The following is an 18,948-nucleotide window of genomic DNA, read 5'->3' as shown; positions in this document are numbered from 1 at the left end:
CACTATTTTATCTAATTTATGTATTAAATACGCTCACATTAATCTCATGCTTCAAAACTCCCTTAGTTGAATTTCCTCAATATATAACATGAGACATTAATTAAAAATTAATCTCTTTAAAATTGACATTACACAAATATAGTTTACATGGACTAAATCTAAGCATTATTAATTAGAATCTCATCCATTTTCATTATAAAAAATAAAAGAAGATATGATACTCTTGTCTGGTTGATTATAGAAATGAGGAATTGAGCTCATAAATTCGGGTATTAAGTTATTAATTATTTCTTTAAAGAAAATAATTTAAAAACAAACTTTTATGTAGCATTACTCTTAATTTTTTATGCTTATATCCTATACACACAGAGAAATTGAGAGGAAAACAATTCACATAAATGCACCAGTTATAGATAACTCGTCTATGATTAGATTAAATTTTTTTAAAAAAACTTAATTTTAACACGTAAAAAATTGATTCAAAAATATTTTAAAAATTTTAAATTTCATTTGAAGGATGCAGCTAGATTAAATCAGAGAAAATGATGTAAATAAAGCTAAAAAAACAAGTTAAATCCCAAAATTTGAGATACCAGGACCGTAAAAAAAAGGTTTGGTGGTTTGTTTCCACTACGAATCACGATGACAGAATCATTAAAATAGTACTGTTTTATCAAAAGAAAGAAAAGAAACTCGGTGCTCTATATACCATTATATTTTCTTTTTCACTTGTTTAAAATATGGAATTTATTATAATATATTACCATTATAATCGATGCATTATATTCCCCTTATGCGAGGGGTTGGCTATGCTGGAAAAAACTTTATTAATTGTCTTATATAGATGTCACATCAATTAGTAAATAGTAGTAATTAATGACACTAACACTACATTTATTTTACTATTACTATTTAATTGATGTTATATAACACTTTAAAGTTTTCTTTTTAGAAAAGCCCATCGACGAAGCTACCCCTCACTGTCCGGTCTCAAGATAGGGGCTTCATAATGTGTTGTATTATATTGGGGTTTTTTTCGGTTAAAAATTAAATTAAATAATGTTAAAATAATATTGATTTTTTTAAAAAAATAAAAAGATTATAAAAAATAAGTGCGAATCTTAAAACTCAAAATATAGCTTGGATATAAGTACATCTTCTCCATAAATAGGAATCAAAATATAATTTTTGCATGGAATCTCGTGACTAAATTCATATTCAATATTAAAGGTATGCACTTTAATAGATGCTAGCTACAAGATAACAGGAAAGTTCAATTTGACTTTCTAATAGCTCAACACAGAAGATATGGATAATTAGCATGATAATGTGATATAGCATGCGATTGATCATCAAAACATAGCTAAGATGAGCGGTAACAGTGGTTCTGCCATTAAGGAACTAGCTTATTCTAATTTCTTCATTAAAATATAAACAATGGGGTCTTGAAAACTTGAACTTGGCACCCATCATCAACGTCATTCGTGATCGGTTAATTGGGCTCAAGATCATTTTTCTTTAATTTAGTATCGGCTAATTAATCCAAAAAAAAATGTAGAATAATTCCGAGTGCAGTAACCAGCATCAGGTGCAGATCGTTTGATCTCCAGTATAATTAGTTGCTGGATTATTTTTTTGGAATTCAAGGAAACCTTAATTTTTAGAAAGTATATTTTATGAATTTAGATAAATAAGTAAATTTCAGTTGTTTCAGATTTTTACAAAAAATACATATTTTAACTCAAATTTGAAATCTGTCTCAAACCCTTTAATATCATACTACCTTTTGAAGCTAAATTCTCGTAATAAGAAAAATTCTTCATGCTACTCATATATAATTACAAAGCATCTAAGTAATTAGTGGGATTAACATTTTTTTTTTTGGGTTTCTTTACTGTAAGTTTTTTCTTAGTAGAAATTTTAATAACATTCTTCCTCAATTACTATTAAGAAAATATATAATTGGAGGTCTTTTATCATTTTGAATCGCGCCTGATGGTATGGCGAGCAACAAACCAACCAGTGGCTCTTTCAGTGCGTTTAAAACACGTGGATAGATTCTTTGCCAGAATATACACTCAGCTTTGCCAACTGGGAAATGAACGGGGGCCTTGTAGGATTTGAAGAGCACTGTTGAGAAGTTGTTTTGTACAGTGCAAGGGACAAAAACAATGGTTCTAGTGGGATTTGCTGATGAAATAAATAAGCCGTGGAGCCCGATTTGCCAGAACTTTTTTCTTTTTGAGTGTTTCGTGACGTTGGAACAATGTATTCCCTTTTGTGTTCCCCCACTAAGACAAGCCCCCATTTTATCAGATTAGTGGACTGTATGTAGATAGGGATCCCATTTTTGGTGAAGAAAACATATTCAAAGGACTTGACTCTTGAGCCTTAAAAGATTGCCCATAACTTGGGACATGCAGTGCAGAAATCAAATTCCTGGGATGCGGTTACATGCCCTTTTAAGGGCAGTATTTAATGTTTGTCAGCAATTGGATGAAACAGGAGGTCAAACTTGAGAGAATGTCGTCTTTGAATCCTCGTAACATTTTTGGGCTTAAAAAAGAATGTACTTTACTTCAGTTGGAATCGGAATATTTCTATTGAGACTGAAGATTTAGAATGTTCAACCTTTGTTCTTCTTCTTATAAGTCGAGGGACATAATATATTTAAGTAGCAAAATCCCAGAATGGAGAGGGAAAGTTACATAAAGAGCTGCTGCGAAGTGCAGCATGCAGCCATAACAGAAATATTTATACAGATTAACTATCTAGCAACAACCGAAAGTGTCTTGTTAATTTAAGCGTAATTTTGAGTTTGATAGTGCCCAGGTGCTGTCAATCTTGGGAAGATACAAGATTCTGTCCATAAGAACACATAATTGATCGTGGTGGACCCTGTCCTTGAATCTTAATTGAGAAAATGACCCTATCCTGCCGTAAGAGCCAAAGATATGTAGTTTAACACCTTCACAAACGAAGTAACAGTGCAGGAAAAAAAAATATAATGTCCAATGTCCCTCTTTGTTCTGGTTATGAGTGCTTATGACCTTAATTTCCACCAGAGAGAGGAGAGAACTATAAATATTATTTTTCTAAGTCTGTGGAGACCTTTCTAGGTCACCTTTCCATTTAAGTGTGTATTTTTCTGCAACAAAAAGGAAATTAATGCATATCCCACTACCGGGAGTTGCTAATATATGTTTTATTTATTTCATTAATTCTCATTGTGTTTACAAGTACGCCTTTATCTCTTCTACTACTTCCTCATTTAACCAGGCTTTTATGGTTTACTTTTGTACTTAAATAGGTATTGTTTTACAGAAAAACGTGGTCACTTTTCTGGTCCATAAACCATTGCTGCATGGATATTAAGTGGTAAGTGCTGCTCAAAATGATTCTCATCAATCTTTCTGATCTGGCTCACATACAAATTCCACAAGCAAGTGAACGTGATTAAATCAAAAGGGGAAGTGGGTTAGATGGAGTAGCATTTTATTCTTTAATAAAAGACGTAAACATCTGTACGAATTGTATTTGTAAGATAATTTAAATCTGGAGTGCACCCATTAACGCCAATTCCACTTCAGGGAACCTTTTCTTTTATCTGCCTCATAAAGATGACCAATTAATGCAGACATCAACAATGACACGCTAAACTTTTAATTATGATAGTGCAAAACATCAGTTTGGCCATTAAGGACGTAGTTTACTAAGACTAGCAACCTTTTCTTGATTACTGCATGCTGTTTAAACCGGGGTTACTGTTTTGTTTTTCATCGTCATCTTGGTTGTATTTTTGTCTTAAAATTATAAATTTTTTTCAGGGATCGTGGCACCACGTATATTATGAATAGAAACTAAAGTTCTCAGACCTGAGATTTCAGCCTAAATTATAAAGAAATAGAGAGAAAACCTAATGTTTTCTATGAAGTCTATAATTCAATAAATAGATCTCTAATTACAACTTCCTTGGACAACATTTTTAGGTTGCTTATATACTAATAAAAACTTCTAAACAAAGTTGAAAACAAAAATTATAATCAAACAAGGGAAAAAAAACATAAATTAACTATGAAAATATAACAAATTTCTAGTAACTTTGAGCCTTATTTTAAAGTATTTTCGACCTTTGATAGTCAAATAAAAAATTTAATTTATATGTGATTGTTTTTGAGATAGCATTTTATTATAGCATGGCTAGCTTAATTGGAATACTGTCGATCTCAAATTAATATTCTCCATCCCCTGCGTGATTTGACTTCAACTCTCATTACGAGTTAAAAAAAAAAAAAAAACAACCATCGCCTGTGCTCTATGTTTATGTGTTTCTTCTAGAGGATAATAATATAAATTATCTAAAATTGTTGTCCATCTGAATGCAAGACAAATCTCGTTTCTCAGACGTTAATTAGGTGTTACACCATTAATTTTATGATTTATTTAGGTTTCTATGAAAGTACAAACCGAACTACTTTTGGTTAATGGATAATTAATGCGCAATTGCTTGGCTCAAGATATACCACAGGTTGCAAATATATTTAGGTGCATGTATTATATCAAAATATTTTTTGGAACCTTAGTTAATGTTTTAAGTTTTTGGATTTGGTAGCTTTTTAACTATTTAAAAACTAATTAATTGAATGATTAGGAGTTCAAATTCCAAAAACAACATTCCTATATAATTAAATTTAAAATTTTAGTGCATGAAATAACTTGACGTCTACATGCCAAAGAAGTCAAGTTTGTAGGGTATATATGTATTCCATGGAATACACGTAAACAACCACATTCTACATTAATAAATCAATTTTGTAGGGTGTGTGTGTCTATATATGTGTGAACACACACACGCATGGTATGCGATACACGTAAACTATTAACAGATACGTACATAGCTAATTCGACACATTTATCTATTGAAATAAAATTTGTTGGCTGGACTAATAGCCTATAAATATGAAGAAGAAAAAAACCAAAAGAAAAGGAGAATTCTTGCATGTAGTCGATAAATTTTGAATTATGATCTCACAAATTTTTATTTTGTCTTTCAAACCAAATAATTCGCTCGTTTGTATTTGAAAAAAAAAATATTTGTACATACATAAAATAAGATCCAAATCATACCTAATCCTCCTCCTCCTCCTCCTCCTTTAATTTAGTAAAGATTTCATTAACTTGAAATTAAAGAAGGCTTATAAATTTCTAACTCAGATATAATAAAATTATCTATATGTAGAGAAGTAATCGAACTTAGATATTATTGAAATTGTATCCAAAAAAATATACAATAAAAGTTTTATAAAAAAAAGCTAGGATCTAGATCTAAAAAAATTTAAAATTATTAATCTCCAAGTGGACATATTATTAGGAAGTTGAAGAGTCACAAATAAAATAGTATAAGTTTAAGCCATACATGCATGCTCAACTCCACTCAACATTAGGTACAAGTCCGAGTTTAGGATTGAGTTTTTTTTTGCGACCTACTATGGACATGGATTTATTTTTATTATCAAATAATTCTTTCGCCTATAAAGAATTATTTTTTGAAAGCCCAATTATAAATATTCATTCTATGGATAAAAGGTTTGAACAATTAGTCTTTTTCATTTCTTTGAAAAAAAACATTTCAAAGATTAAATATCTAGATTTAAAGCTAAAAACTGATAGGTTTGTATTCTTTTTTATGGTGAGTAATTAAGAAAAAATGACAAGAATTAATTCTTGTAATTACTAGAATTAATTCTTTATTAGTTTTGAAAATTTACCTAAATTAATTCTTAAACATCATTAAACTTTTAATTTGACCCTTGATTAAATCAAATTGACCTATTAAAAATCTAATTATATCCCTGAACTTAATTATTATGCAAATTCGTTAAAAAATCACTTAATTTAACCTGGAATCTGCATTATTTTTTTAGACTTGAATACAATAAGATATAATTAGGCTCCAAATTTTATCCAAAACTTTAGCTTGATTTTTTTTACATATATCTGGAACCTTCCTCAGCCACGTTTTGCCAAATTATTGGGCTTTTTATTGTTATTGCTTTTTTTAACAAGAAAAAAGATAAATTTTAGGAAATAACCCAAAAATAGGTTATGACAATGATCTCATGACCCAGGTCAAGAGTTCATAGGTTAGCTAGGTTGACTCAGTTTTTTCATCCTTTTTCTAATTAAGTATTTTTTTTCAATATTATACTTCAACATTGAGTTGATTGAGAATTAAACCTTATTTTTTTATTTTCTTTTTATAAATTTAATTTTTTCTCCCAGCCCGGGTCTATCAAGTTAACATAGGTTGACTTGGTGATATTTTTATTCTTTTTTTTTCAATTTATGGGTTGAGTTGAAATTAGGCTTTATAATTTTTTTATTTGCTTTCTATGAGGTTATCACAATCTTATAACTTGTATAGTTACTCAACCCTCTCCCCCCACCCCCACAATAACATATAAAAAATCAAGAAAACAAAACAAAAACAAAAGAGAAAATACACAAAAAAAAATTAGGAATGTCGAAGAAAATAAAAAAATATCAATAAAAAGAATATATTAGAACACCCAGGAAATTGCCAAATATTTGTTGAGAAAAATCACAATATACAAGATTGAAAGATTTAACAATGTATTTTTGACTCATAAAGGCCTTATTGGCATATAAGATTCAATTTAAGAAGGAAAATTCAAAATTAGATGTTTAAGGACTCAATTGGAATTTTTAAGGTTTAATTGAATTTATTAAGGTATTATTTGTTAGAAAAAAAGATCTTTAAAATCAGTTTAGGCTTTATTTGAAAAAAAAAAAGTTTAAGGGTCGAATTGCAATTTTAAGAGTTGATTTGGTCAAATTAGGAGTTTAATTGCATATATATTAAAGTTTGATAGGCAATTAGGGACTCAATTAAAAAAATCCAAAATCATTAATCAATTCGAAAAAGGCATGTGAATGTAGGGGATAAAATCGATCAAAGTAGGAGCCAAATTAAAAAACAAATTACAAGTTTATTGATTAAATAAGGATCACAATAAACAGATTCAAAACTAAGGAGTAAAATGAAAATGGCTATCAACTTTGGTGTTAACAGTTGAGTTTGGATGGTTGAAATTATATGAAATTAAAAGTTAACATATAATTACAAGTGTAATTAAAAGTAATTGGAAGAATAAGGATTAAATTGTAATTTTTCAAATCCTTATATTCAAAACCTTAAATGGTGTGTTGTGCAAACTTAATGAAGCAAGTGAGTGACACGTTGTTCGTCAACTGAAATTCTCTTCTTTGTCAGTTTTGACTGAACAAGCTGTCAACTTAAAACGAATAAATGTGGAGTTATAAACCTTGAAATTAAGAATGGTTGGATCGAAAGAAAATATGTGCACCCCCCTCTACCAACTTCAGGTTGTCTTAGGTGGCAATGATGTTAGAGTTGATCCAACGAGGATTTAAAAGTAACCAACTCAGTCCACTATGATTGTAATACCATTGTGTAAACTAATTTATTTTTTCATCTGTTCACACTCAAAGGCTTCTCAGCAAGTTTTTATCAAGGGCTTATAACCTTTCCTTCAAGATCAAGAGGTCAAAATGGATTCAAAACCTTCCAAAAACCCCTTTGTAAAACTCTATAAATACCCTCTGAAAAATCAAAGCGGAAAGGGGGAAGAAAAAAGTAGGAAACTCTTGGTACAAAAGTTAAATCTGAAGATTTAAAAGCTTAACACAAATTTTTCTTAAGTTTTGAAAAGGTAGTAAGTTGTTGAGTCAAAACTTTCCAAAAAAAAGCAAAAAAAAAGTAGTTATTCCAAGTATATTTTCTTATTCAAAACTAAAGTTCATGTGGCCTGCTTGAGGTGTTTTTTTTATTTGTGTTTATGTTTACATATATGAAAATGAGATTTGGAATGCTAAAACTGTAATATTATGTTTATCTCTTTTCTTGTTATGATAGCATGTATGTTGAAGCAATGCTGTTTATCCCAAGCTTGCTAAGTCTGTGCATGACCAAAATGGATTTAGAAAATCAATTTTAAATTTAAATTGCATAAATATTTAAGTTGTACTAAGTTAATAGTTTTCAAAATTGAAACCTCATGTATGATTTTGATGATTTGATGTTATTTGTTAGTTATTTTGATTCAAACATGTTCGTTTATGGTAGTGTGACTTATTTGAATAAAAAAACATGTTTTAAAGGTAAAAAAATGTTCTCCATTGCCTTAACTTCATAATTTTGATAAGTTTTGGTCTGTTTCTTTGCACTAAACACTTTGTTATACTTGATTAGTTAATAACTTAGGGTTTATTTGCATCAATAATAAGTTTTGAAGAGTTTTAATTTTTGATTTTTGGTTTTGTACTTAAACCTATTTTGACCAAATCATGATGATTCTTTGATAATCGAAGTAAATAGATGCTAGTTTATTAATCCTTCCATGATTTACAACATGTTTGTGTCCTTGGTTTGATCATATCTAGTCTAGTTGGGGAGTCACGTTGCTGGGTTTGGGTTGAATGTTCTTCATGTTGTTTTTTTTTTTATTGTTTTGAGTTTTTATATTTTTTTGGCAAGTTTAATATATTTTTGGCTTTGGTATTGTTTTTGGGTTATTTCTTGCTCAAACCAGGATTTTTTTTTTCAGTTTATGGTAGAACCAAATATTTCGAGTTAACCTAGTCGATTTAAAATCAGGTCAAAGAGTTAAGATCTTGTTTGTCTTATAATTTTATTGCTAAAGGGAATTTTGGCTTATAGGTATGTTTGACAAACAGGCTCTTAGATCTATTTTAATAGCTTTATTTCAAGAAAAATAATGGGTTTTTGCTAAACAAAGTTTAAAAATTAACAAGAAAAATTAGAAAATATATATTTTTTTGCTCTTGTTTATGGCCAAAAATCTTAAAATTATTTGAGCATCCTTTTTTAAAAAATCTAAAATACTTTGGCATGTTTTGTTTTCTTAAGATATTACATGGATTTTACAACAAGTTTGTAAAATTTCAAAGGATTTTGGCCTATATTTTAAAGATATTTAAAAATTATTTTTGGCAAGAAAATATATTATTCACTTTTAATATAAAAATAAAAAAACTTAAAAGGAATTAATATTCAAAATATTATTAGAAATAATGATTTTTTATTACTGAATTTAGTATAAGGATAAATAATCTGCAGAAGAGGTCAATATCTAGAATATTATTAGGAGTAAAGCAATTCATTCATTTATAATATAAAGATAAAAACCACGTACAATTTTATCTGAAATATTACCTAGAATGACATGGTAGCCAAAATTCTTGAATATTAGGTTGATTGAGAATTAGGTTTTATAATTTATTTTGGTTTATGTTCTATGAAGTTATCTTGATCTCATAATCCAAGTTCAGAGTTTGGCCAGTTGGCTTGGGTTGACTCAAGTGAATTTTTTTTTTTAATTTTATCATTCAATATTTGATTAATTGAGAATTGAGTTTTATAATTTGTTTCGATTTGTTTTCTAAAGGATTATCATAATCTTATGATCTAGATTTGATATGTTAACCCAAGTTGAAACAATTTATTTTTTAGTTGAATTTATTTTCAAACTCGTCCTTCAATATTAAGTTGTTTGAGAATTAGATTTAATAATTTTTATTATTTTTTTCTATAAAGTTATTAGGATGTCATGACCTAGATAGGTTTACCAGGGTCTTAAGATCTAGCTAGCGGATTTGATAGGTAGACTTAACTTAATTCAAGTCTATCTAGTATATTATCATTTTAATATTAAAAAAAATTATCTTTGAATCAAATTATATTTTTAGTTGTCATTCAAGTTGTTTTCAAACTTACAAAATCAATCAGGTCATATAAAATTAATTTTTTTATAGTTTAATTTTTTTCCACTAAAATACATATTTGCAATATTTGAATATATTTTCATGTGAAAAAAAAATTAATCTTACCATAATATAGCATGCACAATGGTCTAATTAAATCTAATAAGACCTGCACTATAAAAACATGAAAATAAAAGTCCATAGATTCCCTCCTCTTTTTAAAGTGTTTTCATTACATCCTGGAATCCTACACGTAACAAACATTGAAGGCACTAAAGGTCGCTATCCTCATTTAGTGGGAAAATCTTCGGATACAGATGAACCGTGGAGCTGTCCAGTGGAAATGAAAGAAATGTATCATAAGGCCCATCGATCATTTCTACGGCCATGATCTCTCGCTTTGTTTTTCTGAATATATATATATTATTTGATATTGATCCATTAAATTTGGAAGGTAGAGATAGAAAGAGAAGACCACGTTACAATCATCCATTAACTAAAATCAGAAAAGTGTTTAAAACATGAAATTAAATCCTCCTTCTTCCTCCTTTTTTTTTAAAAAAAAAACTATATTTATTATTATCTTATAATAGTAAAATACATTTCTTAATTTAATTTAATATAAAGATACATTGAAAATGGCATATTAAAAAAAATATGCAGAGCTTTAATACTATATTAAAAAAGAGAAACAAGATATTAAAAAAGATAAATGTTTTGATTTTTTTATGATGTTCTAAAAATTCAAGTAGTCTAGGATCGAGATTACCGGGTTGGATAATCAGTTAATCAATTCATCCTAATAATTTTATTTATTCTCCCTAGTAAAGGTTGTTTATAATTTGTACGTGGTGCTTGGTAGATCAAGATAACTTATAACTAGTATATGCAAAAGGTCTCATTTTATGGCTAGTATTTATTTAGAAAGAGAAAATATAATTGTATTCTAGACAAAGATGCTCTTTATATATATATATATATATATATATATATTAAGTAAAGAATGAAAATTGTATTTATAATCACGAGTTTTTGTCTTTTTATGAAGAAGGGAAGAACTAGAAAGTTCTCTATTTTTTGTGATATTAATGAGGAAAAAAATATCATTTCATATCATTAATGAGATAATATAAATGGTGGGTCCCTTAATCTTTTGTATACCTATACTTTGTATATTTATGATCTTTATTATCTTATCAAACCCAAGTACTTTAGGCATGAAATGTTTAACCCATGTTACATTGGGTATGGCTGACTGTTAAACCTAAGTCTTTTGAATCTGACATGTTTGTTAGACCTATTTTGTTTTTAAAATCTTTTTTATTTTTAAAAATCTATAACTAAAAAATATTTGTTCATCAGTAGCCCTTGGGTATTTGCAATATAATAATATATGAAGACTTTAATTAATTTCTCAATTCAGGTAGAGTGATGTGTTTTACTTGTATAAAATAGGAGTGAAAGTTTTAAAAGGTGCAAAAAAAATATGCATCTGGACCGAAAGAAATTCTTTCAGACATAAAATACAAAAAAATTATACTTAGAAAAATTCTAAGAGATTGAGGGTACTATGCTTATTATTTATAAAAATTCCTAAATAGTTGCATGGAACCCAAGAAGAGTGAACTTATACTTAGAAATTTTTAGGTGATTATAGGTTCCTTAAAGAGTTGAAGCCTACAGCTTTCCCAATGTTGTCATAGGGCTTTAAAACCCCTCACTAAAAAGTGGTCATTATGATAAAAAAAAATTTACAGAACATGAGAGCCCCTCTACTAAAGTTTGGTGATTGGATGATGTTTCTATTTATAATAAGGAGATCAAATCCAGCCCTTGGAGAGTGACGTCTATAACACCGGGGAAATCAAGTTCATACCTTGAACAGTGATGTAAATAGCACTAAGAAAACCTTATACTAATCCTTTGAAGAGTTGTGCATCTAGCACTTTGAAGACCAAGTTTATCCATTGAAGAAGGGTGCATATAGCACTGAGAAGACCAAGTCATTTCTTTTTTAATTTGAGGGACTACTACCTTTTGGGAGATTAAGTCAATCCCTTCCTAAAAGAATTGCACATTCCTAGGATAATTGTGTTATTACACGAAAGAGGCTTCAAAACCATCCCTTGGTAATTTGAGGGACTATTTTCTTTAGGGAAACTAAATTAATATTTTCCTAGAAAAATTACATATTCCTATAATAATTGTGTTATTACACTAAAGAGGTTTTAGATCCATCCCTTTTTTAATTTAAAGGACTATTGCCTTTAGGGAGACTAAATCAATTCATTCCTAAGAGAATTACATATTCCTAAAATAGGTTTCAAATTCATCCCTTGGTAATTTGAAGAACTACTACCGTTAGAGAGACTAAGTTAATCACTTCCTAGAAGAATTGCATAAAAATAGTATAAGTTTTGAGGGGCCATGAATTGTATATGATTTTCCATGAATTTCTTCATTTTGGACAAGCTTCTATCTTGCAAGCCATAAAGTTATCTTTAAAAGGCATGTTTTCTTACTCCTCTTATCAAGGCTTTTAAGGCCATTGACTCAATCGATTCTTTCACCTTAAGCATCTCTTTATTAAATTTCCTCAAATATGCCCAAATAAACTTGCCCTCTTGTGTGGTGTCACGAGGTGCACGCAATGGGTCTACCTCTTAGGATGTGTGTGTTAAAAAGGATATTTTGGTATAATCATAAAGTTATGATTATAAGGTTCAGGAGTTGTCACCTAATATTATGATTACTAGAAAATCTATGGTCTATGAAAGTCCAAGTAAAAGACTGGTTATGTAAGGAAAAAATGCATCATCCCTAGTGCACCCTACTTGAGATAAGCTGCATTACCATTTCATTGTTTTTCTAAGTCAAATTTCTATTCATTGGTTTCAACTATAAGGTTCAAGACAAATCTCTTTTCATGAAAAAGTCTCTATCTTATCGGGTTAAATCAAGACAAATCTCTTTTCAAAAAGTCTCTATCTTATCGGGTTAAATCCTAATTGTTCTAAAGTCCAAATGTTAACATCATATTTATTTTGCGTTATGTATCTTTTATACCAGACAGCATACCTTACAATATAATTCTATACCCCCAAATATTAAATTTTGCATCTAAATCCTAACACTTTAAATATAAAATGAACAAAATAATTAATGAAAGATTTTTGATATTTTGGTCAAACCCTAACAAATAATCTTAAACTGGTTATGATATTCATCTTACATTTTAAAACATAAGAAAGATGTACTTTTTGTTTTTTTTATGAAAATATGCTTGTAAAAATTTAATAATTCGGTCATATGCATAAAAACAAAATATTTTTTAACATGAAATTAATTTAAAAATCTTTTTATTTTTTAAAAGAATTTCTAATTTTTTAGAAAAGTTTCGAAGAAAACTAGGTATTTTAATACGAGATCTATATCTCACAATGTAAATATACATTCTAATACATATGTAAAATGGTTGGAAAAACATCCGAGGGGCCCATAAATATTTTTAAAATACCCTTTGAAAAGATTAAGAATTTTTATTATTTTTTAATATTTTGATATTATTTATTATATATTGGGTTGGGCCCAACTAAACCATTTGAGCCAAACCTAGTTGGGTCGAATTGGGCCATAGTTGCCTTTCTATTTTTTTTTTAGATGGGCTAAAATTAGCTTAGAAACATGGGTTGGGCTGAAGCAGGTCCAACCCATTACATAAATTAATTAAGCCATCACTGCTTGTAAATTTTGCTTGTTGTGACTTGGGAACGGTGTGGTGAAGAAGAGAAAAAAAAAAGACATTGGGAAGGCTTACCTGGCTAGATAAGTGGCCAGCGATGTACCTGATGGTGTAAGGAAGACTAGCAAATGGTTAGTGGTGGCGATAGCGATGAAGGTGTGATAATAAAAAAAAAAAATACCTAGGGCGATAGCGATGAGGAAAAAAAGGGTTGGTGAAGAAGAGAAATTTTTTTAAGAAAAGATATTTTTTACCAAATTTGAGTTTTGATTTCTTCTCTCATAGGGCATGGAAACTACCCCTATTTATAGGGCATGGAATCCACCCCTATTTATAGGGGGTGGAAGAGGAACACTTTGTTTTTTAGGACAAATCTTGGCCCTTGATTTAGATGGGAAAAATCCCAACTAATAGCTCAAAGTGCCATCATAAATTATCAAATTTGATAGTTGAAGGCTGCCTGAGTTAGTATTTTTAGGTCGACATCATGGTTGATGTCGTGTCAATTAGACAGAAAGAACCATATCGAGGTCTGGTCAAGTGTCAGGTCATTATTTTTATGCAAGTTTTATTAAATTTACTAGAGATATGAAGCATTAAATGTCTTTGAAAAGTAGTCCCCTAAGCAATCATTTCAAATGAAAATGAATAAGATAATAAACAGTATCAGATGATGTATCATTTTGTTTGTCTTTACTTTTTTTTACTGTTTGATCAATATGATGTTTTTTCGGTAAAAACACGTCATTTCATTTAAATAAAATGATGTCGTTTTGGATTTTAGAGTTTTAATTTAAAGGTTGGGCCAATGTTCAATTTGGACCTCCGGTTTTGAATTTCTTTCATGTGCACCTTTAATTGACCATAAACTTCTAATTTGATAAAATTCTGCCCCTACTGAACTTCAATATTACTATGAATTTCAACATCTTTTTCATTATAGTTCTTGGTTTCAGATTTTTACAAATTGACCCTCAATTTACTATTAAACTTTTAATTTTCTTTAATTTCAACCCTGATTTCAATTGTTAGGTCCCTCATAGCTCGATGTATTTTTCAAAAAGGTCCTTGGCTGTGAATTTTTTCACTTTAACCCATATTTGACCATGAACCTTTCAAATCTCTTCAATGTCACCTCTAATTTCTGTCGCAGGGTGCACAAGCATTTGGCAAGGCGGAGGCTCTCTGTTATGCCTCCTGATGAGGGGTGTTGTCGGGGTGCACAAGCATTTGGCGAGGCAGAGGCTCTCTGTTATGCGTCCTGATGAGGGGTGTTGTGTTTTGGAAAGGTTTTTTTTCGTTTTAATCATAAAATTATGATTAATGTTTATGAGTCGCCATCTAGTTTTATGGTCATTAGGAACCTATGGTCTGCGAGAGTCTGAGTAAGGAACTGGTTGTGCAAGGGGAAGACGCATCACCCCTAGTGCATCCTACATGAGGTAAGCTGCATTGTTGTTTGATTGTTTATTCTACTTGAGGTAAACTGCATTGTTGTTTGATTGTTTTTTAAGTCAGGTTTCTATTTGTTGGTCTTTTCTAAGGCTCAAGGCAGATCTCTCTTCATGAGAGAGTCTCTATCTTATCGAGTTAAATCCTAATCATTCTAAAGTTTGAATATTAACATCGTATTTATTTACATATTGTATCTTTAATACTTGAGAGTGTACTTTATCGTGTAATTTTACACCACACAAATATTAAAGTCTACATCTAAACCTTAAAAAAAAAAATTGGAAAAATATTTTTTATATTTTAGCTAAATCCTAATGGATAATTATAAACTGATTACGATATCCATTTTTGATATATATTTAAAAAAAAAAACATGAAAAAGATGAAATTTTTGTTTTGTTTTGTTTTTTTTTAAAAAAGATATATGCTTGGAAAAATTTTAGGATTTGGCCATATGCAATGAAATATGTTTTTCTTTTTGAAATATTTCCAACAAAACTAGATATTTTAATATTATATTTGTAATTTACAGTATAAATATATAACCTGATATTATGAAAAATGGATAGAAAAATATTTGAGAAAATCATGATTTTTTTAATTATTTTTGAAAAATTTTAGATTTTTTTTTAAATTAGGAGTCAGGCCAAACCAGCCCAGCCATTTAGGCTGGACCAAAACTGTACCGGCCCAATGGAAAATTTAATTATTCTGCCGCTGCATGTAAAAATGAATTATGCATGCAACGGCCTCGAAGAAGAAGAAGAAGAAGGCGACGCAAGGAGAAGAACCACCTAAGGTGGTAAGGGTCTACAGTCGTGCTGGGGATGTCTTTTCGGTGGCTTAGGGGGCTTCAACTGATGTGACGGTGGCCAAAGTCGGCTATGGGAGGAGGAAGAAAAAGTTACAGAGGAGAGAGGAAAGCTGGAAGGAGAAGAGAGATACAAGGTTACAGTAGCTGCTATGCCACTAATGAGGACATGTGTTGATGGAAATTATGGTGGTAAAGCCGGTTGTGGAGGTGGAGGTCAGCGTTGATGTTGCTGCTGCCGATGTTGGAGAAGGAAGAAAACGAAAATGATGGTGCTGATGACTTGCTACCGCTGTAAAGGGAGAGGGAGAAGCATCATTGGGGAGGGAAAAGTATGGTGGAGACAATGGTTATCCAACCAGTGGAGACAGCGGTGGTGGTGGCTGAAGGCGCGGCTAAGAAGGAGAAAAGAAAGAGTTGCAGAGGGCTGATAGGAAAAAAAGGAAATGGAAATAGGGGGTAGGCTGGTTTTTTGCAATTTTTAGACCCCAATTTCTCCTTTCTCAGGCCATAACATTAGCCTCTATTTATAGGCAATGGAAGAGAGTAATCTCGTCTACACTAGGGTAAAATTTCAACCATTGATTCAGTTGGGAAGGATCTCAACTGTTGGCTCAAAGTAGGCATGGTGCACTGTCAAATTTGCAGAAAAAGTTGTCTGAATTGGCATATTTAAGCCGGATTATATGCCAATGGGTTGTCATTCCGACTAAAATATTCACACCATGATGTAGAGGAACTGCAAATGATCATTTTCATGCAAGTTTGGTTAAATTTGGTGGACATTAGGGGCATTAAATGCATTTGCAAAAGGGATGACTGGACCAGTTTTTTCAGAAAAATAAAGAACATAATGAATAGTAACCAGACGACCCCTTTTTTTAACTCAAAACGGCGTTTTAGGTTTTAAATAGGGATTTCTCTTCACCAGACGACCCCTTTTTTTTAACTCAAAACGGCATTTTAGGTTTTAAATAGGGATTTCTCTGGAGTTCAAAACAGTCCTCCAACTTTTGATGTTATGCAATTGTACCCTTAATTGACCCAAACTTTCGGTTTTATACACATCCCTAGTGGTAAACTGTAAATTATGAGTATCATTGACCAATAAGAATAAAGAGTAAAAAATGACCTGAATAGATTGAATTTTTCTATACATAGCCTAAGATGCACGTTACTTAATTCCACTTAAAATTAAGGATGCACCTTATTAAAAATTTTCCAAGCTTCACCATAAAAAAGGCGCACCATCATTCCATCCATCATTTCATGTGAATGATATCATGTCATAAACTCAGCAATCTTTGGTGACATGAATAACATTTGCAATCTATATATGATTAGAAAGTATCTAAGTTTTCTTATGCGACAAGAGTCCTTTCCTTACTAGTTCTAAGTTTATAACGCGCATGTCCACGTGTTTTGCACTTGGTCAACTCTGCATTTTCAAGGTAACACACTATGCAGAATTTTGGACACGTGTCATTTTATGGGTATTCTAAGCTGAGGGGTGTTATCATGGATTTAGCATCATAAAAGTTATCTTTCAACCTATTCCCTCTAGGTAAAATATATTTTGCTCATTCAACAATCTTTCCATAATCGGCCTCACTCAACTCATGATTTGACTTGATAGTGAACACTAGTGCAGCGATCAATAATTTACTATGATTTGTACACCCATCGCATAATAGTTCATCAGAGTTTTTCAAAAGATTAAAAAACATTATTGTGTTTGCATCAGGTTCTTCATTTACTTTTGGACATTGACTAATATAACTTTGATTCATTCCCATCCCATCCATAACTATATTCTTATAAGGATTACTATTGTCATCTTCAACTTCATACACGTTACGAGAACTAGAAGTTGACCTAACCATCCTTTCCACCATAGTCTCGTGAGGAACATATGATTTTTCATGTGCAAACCAATATAGATATCTCTTTATAAACCTTTTCTTTTTTTTGTGAAAGATGTATCGTTATGCATCAAGATCAAGAATTTTTTTTATTTTTACACCTCTTATATAAACATATAAGATCGCCTCCACTAATATTTTCCGATTAAATAGTGTATAATTAATTAAACCTTAAACTCCATTATAATTATCCATCCTACATAACCTTTGTGTGAATATTAATACATCCATGAACGATTATTCATTATTTACGTCAAACCTATATAGAATATTGATGACAACATGTATTAATTAATTACATAAACTAAATAAATTACAGAACATTGGTCTAACTCAAACTTATTCAAACTATTTTAATAATATAACTAATTCATTACCAATTATCTATATAATTTTAGATTTTTATACATTTACCAAAAAATTTAACTCAATAATAAAATTGATAAAATATAAAATAAACTAGATAAATATGCCATTATTTATTTTGTCACAAAACACCTATGTCACAAATTTAAAATAAATTTCATCAATTTATAACAAATATAATTTTATAAAATTTCAAACAAATCTTAATGAATATAAATTATATATTTATACAACAAATTTAATAAGCTTGATGCATGAAAAGAAAATTGACCTAATTTCTAAGCCCTTTGGAATATTGCTAGGGCTGATGCGAGCAAATAAGTCACCTAATGAATCAAATCAAAAGAGTTACATCAACCTCTTTTTCTGAAACAAAAGAAAGGAAAGGCCACATCTCGGTGGGTGGAGGTACTCTTAAAAGTAGAGCTACTAGCATGCATCTCCCCTTTTGGGTGCTTGACCCTATTCACCCAAAGCAGAACTACAAATCTTCTTTTCGATTGACAAAGACATTGGATATTCCCCATTATATCTGCTTCCTGTTGGCAGCTCTCATGTATTTGTTGACGACGATCGAGTGCTGTACTTGATCAACAGTTGAAGCTTCGTTCTTAGGTCAACTTATCCAAGCATTATGGAGGCACATCAAATCCAACCACAATCCATGCCCTGCAAACTGTTGACACTCCGGCAAGTTTTTCATTCCTTTCTTTTCGTACATGAACTTTCATCTATCGCTTGAGCATTAGAAATATTCCTACTAGAGGGAATTAAAATTAAATGCAAAAACAATTAAAAGTTGTTAGTCTTTCACTATGTTTATTGTA

Source organism: Populus euphratica, unplaced genomic scaffold, assembly GCF_000495115.2.
Source record: "Populus euphratica unplaced genomic scaffold, PopEup_1.0 scaffold17.1, whole genome shotgun sequence".
NCBI classification, from domain to species: domain Eukaryota; kingdom Viridiplantae; phylum Streptophyta; class Magnoliopsida; order Malpighiales; family Salicaceae; genus Populus; species Populus euphratica.
Note: the sequence above shows the minus strand (reverse complement) of the source record.